The sequence below is a fragment of the Arachis stenosperma genome, chromosome 6 (assembly GCF_014773155.1).
Source record: "Arachis stenosperma cultivar V10309 chromosome 6, arast.V10309.gnm1.PFL2, whole genome shotgun sequence".
Classification (NCBI taxonomy): domain Eukaryota; kingdom Viridiplantae; phylum Streptophyta; class Magnoliopsida; order Fabales; family Fabaceae; genus Arachis; species Arachis stenosperma.
The window spans coordinates 131,931,643-131,936,396 of record NC_080382.1 but is presented as its reverse complement, the minus strand read 5'-3'; positions in this window follow the sequence as shown (position 1 = coordinate 131,936,396).

Below are 4,754 nucleotides of genomic sequence, written 5' to 3'. Positions count from 1 at the left end.
ATGTTTAACAAAACATGCTAAAAATGCTTCACATAATTTTACGTAATTATTTAGCAAAGAGAGGTATATATACCTTTAAATCTACCATTATTACCAATTGAGCAACACAAGAGAACAATAATCACGTAAATGAACTGGCATTATAATGAGCATCACAAAAATAGGTAACTAAGTAACTAACACATATCAGGTCTTTTTGAATGTCCAGGAAAATACTGAAGTTTTGAAAGAAACAATGAAAAAAAAATTGCTGTTATCTTGATGGATTCTGAAACCAAATCATGTACATAAAATTTGAATCATCTTTTCACGTATTAATAAATGCTGAATTTTTAAAGTCAGTATCAATATATGTATGATTAGTAAATATTATATTATTTATTTTGAATGGATATTAATAATTTATCAAAACTAATCTTTTTAGTGTTGTTGTAGTCTACACCCATTTCAGATTAGAAAGATCAAGAACTCAGAGTTAGCTAAACAAACTCATCTAACAGGAAAAAGAAACTATCAAGAGAAGAAAAATAGAAAAGACCACTAATTGAATATAAATTAAAAACAAACTATTCAAAGTTAAAGATTTAACCCATCTCTTTAATCGATTAACATGCATGATATAATATTCCATAATATATTTGCTTACATGGTTACTGAAAAGGCGAAATCTGAAAATGCGTTCTTTTCTGTTGGGCCAATATCGTTGAGTTGCCAAAAATCTCATATTAGCACATAATGGTATCATTAGAGGTTAAGACTGAGACTTTTAACCAATAAACCAACTAACTAAGTATACCCAAAAAAAGTAACAAATTAAAAGCATATTTATGAAAAATACCCAAGAAATCACTTTGGAAAACTACTATGCAACATATTTTAGAGATTACAACAAGTTATGAAATGTGGCCTACATATAAATGAAAACCCAATAAAATTAAATTACAACATGAAAAATATCTGAGAAAGAATTTGACAAAAACTATAGATGGCATAACATCGATATTTAATTGACATTAAAATTTTCACAAGTTAATCTGAAATATATTGAATAAAAAGGTAGATGAGATTTCAATGAAACTGAAAATGCAGCAAAGAAAACATCTCCAATGCTCAGCATCATACCTGTTTGGGTCTTCTCTATTGGCATCCATCGCCATTCAGCCTTATCAGATAGGGAGACCTCGTATAAAGATTCGAGAACAAATGAAAGATCTTGTCTCTTACTATAAAAGAGAGTACTATAATAAAGTAAACTTTAATAGGACATTTCAACAAATTCAAGAAAAATAACTGATAAAATTGAATCCAAAAACATAAAGAAAGAACAGTAACTGTTGATAAATAAAAGAAGAAATAAATGAACAAAAATATCATTATTTATTCTAATAATTTGAATATCTACTGATCCTAAATGTTCAAAAGTTTCAGAAAGCTAACCACTATTACTAATAATTATTTAAACAAACAATCAAGAATTATGAATTTGTTAATTAGAATATGCATAACAAACGATATGAAAAAAAGAAAATATACAAAAATTAAATCAATAATAAAATATAAAAGACCAAGATGAATATTCAAAAATTATAAATATGATAAAACTGATTTAAAAAAAAATCTTTTTTATACTTTAAAATAATCCATAAAATAATGTAAGCAATGACTATATTTTTTAAGTTCAGGAAGAGATTACAAAACTTAAAAGAATAAAGCCGTACCTGAGAATATGAAATTGTGATTAATAGTTGGAGTACTTTGCAAAATAACTGATCCTTGTAAAGAAGAAAAAAAAAGTTTAAATGTAAAATTAAAAACATGGTAACAGAAAGCATAAACAAAAACAACTTAATAAGAATGAGATGTTTTGCTCAAGGAAGTATGAGACATGTCTTGTTTTGAAAATCAACTGTTTCTTTCTTTGCCTTTAAATTGGTAGCTAAGCTTTCATTGAATGATACATGCATGTCCAAAAAAAAAAAGAAATTTAAAGGCAAAGAAAGCTAGCAAAACTGAAAAGAAGAGTAAAAGAAAAAATACTAAACAAAATACTTAGTTACTAGTGCAACCATTAGGGCAAAAGCTGAAATTGATTCTTGGGATTTCACTTTTCAGAGGATTTACCTTAATAACACGTCCCTTGTTACTTGGGTGAAGTATATTGTCTCGATCTGTCAAGAGCTCAAGAAAAAGAACTATCCGCCGAGTCACTGCGGGAGATTGGTCTGTCGGACGAATTCGAATCACTGGGAGCCACCGCGGATGACGACAGTTTCATATGTTGTAGGAGGATATGGGGTTTTGAATCTGGAAAAGTTCGGTGGTCGGGTTTGCGGGTTGAGCGACGTGAGACGACACAGAGAGAGATAAAGGAGGTTCAGTAGGTTTTCTCTTGTCACGTTTCTTTCTTTTTTTGTGGGGGAAAGGTGGAGGAAGTGGGTAGTGATGTTTGGCTTTTTATTTTTGTTGGTGATTGCTTATTTACTTCTGATCTTCTTAAAGATATAGGTAAAAATTAAAGAAACATAAAAATAAAAGACATTTACATATATTTTTTAAAAAATTACACTGGACCGTTATGAAGAATTAATTACTAATGATTAAAAAGACTTTTAATATTCGAATTGTTAAGAAGCATCTATTTTTTTTAGTATTTATGACAATTAAAAAGAAGAACTAAATCTTAAAAAAAATATGTCGTGAATTATTTTTTTATTTATTTCTGAGTTTTTTATATTAATAAATTTTATCTATCCTAAAGTTTAAGTAATGTTCACATTTTTTTTCAACTTTTTTTTTATTGTTAATGAGCATAAAAATGACGAAAAATCACAAAAAGCTAAAAAAAAAAACAATAAATAACTAAATAATTGATCAAAATTTTACGTGACATAAAAATCATTAACATACAAATTATGAAAATTAGATAAGAAAATAATTACGAATATATATATATATATATTTTATAAAATATTTGGTCTTTCTTCTTAAATATGATACATGTCAAAAGAAAAATTAATTATTGTTAATAATTTTAGTATTAAAAGTCTTTTTAATAGGACTTAATGAATGATCTTGAGTTCAAGTAATAAAAAACTGACCTTTTCTATTCTCAACTTCTCTGCTCTTTCTAATTAAATATTTTTCTTATATAATCTTGTAGTAGAATAAGATTAACACATTTTTATGAAAATTTAATCAACAAAAAGAAAATTAGAACTAACTAATATTCACCATAATTATAGTTTGAAAAAAGTAATACTTACTTTTTAATGATTCGAATGAAATCTATAGACAATAATGAAAAGTATTTTAGTTAAAAATTATTACTCAAATCACCAACAATGAGATCTTTCTTCACTTTTGAATAGATATTCTTGTGTTTATCTGAAACTTTCCTTAAAAACTCAAACGTGGATTAACATTGAACCGATACCAAACGACTCTGTAAGAATATATAAATCATGCTAAACAACCATCAAGTAAATTACCTGCGAGTCCTGCACAAGCAGAAGAGAACACTATCACAGGTGGTGCCTGAATTGCAGAGAGGTCTATGTCAGTAAAGCTAAGTCATTTAATCAAGTAGACCCTTCTATTCTTCCCTAATTTGAAATTCCAATGCATACTCGGTAACAATTTTTGCTTTGGAAGAAAGAAAGGCTTACATAAGTTCATCAAGGTAGCTTAGAATCTCCTGAAAATCACTTATTTCTCCACTAGCAGCAAGAAGTGAATGCTTTCCAATTGGCCTCAAACATTCAATGCTCTTGTACCGCAGAATAGATCCATATGAGCCTATCATTGACATAAGTCCAAAGTGAGAGCAATGAATACTTTGTAGACAATCAGAAGGAAAATACTATATTGAAAAGCAAATATGTGCAGAATTTACTGTCAAAGTAGTTTCTAATTTCCTTAAGATTGTAAGTATTGAAGGCATTTTGGAATGGAGATAAAGCCCAATTGAATAGTATAGTGAAAGTTCAAGGGATGAAGACCAAAATGTAGCACTAGAAAAGGCAAATTTAATCTCAATTGATCACATACCAGTGTAAATGAAGACACCCCTTTAATAACCAAATTTACCATGATCATTCCCATCCTCTAGCAGTACGTGAATTATTTGCAATCCAAATTGGGAGTGACCTATTTATCATGTATCAAATCATAATAAGAACTTAGAAGATATACTAACATAGCTTTAATTAATGTTAGTGATGAATTCGTACAAACTAATAAGCATAAAATTGGGCCTGAAAACACATAATTAAGTTACAAACAGAAAAAAAAGCATCAATCCAAAAGGTAAGAAACCAACAAATCAAGCCATCCAAATTCAAAGACAGTGCTCTTTGGATTTTGGAATAGTTTGAACACAAATCTCAATGGATCACATACCAGACTAAATGAAAACACACATTTAACTACCAAATTTATCAAGATTGAACCAGATAAAAACAAAATAAAAGCTACAAACTTTTATCAATCATGCAGAAGAGTTCAGCTAAAACTCCAAGAGAGCTGAAAAACAAAGTAAAAGCCAGTGTTATTGAAAATACCCCTTTAAGTATCAAATTTATCAAGATTGACCCACATAAAAATAAAATAAAAGCTACAAAATTTCATCAATCATGCAGAAGAGTTCAGCTGAAACTCCAATAGAGCTGAAAAATAAAGTAAAACTTACACCGAAAAAAAGATAAAATTAAGACCAACCCACACTAATTCAAAACAAACTGATCACTTTTTTCTCA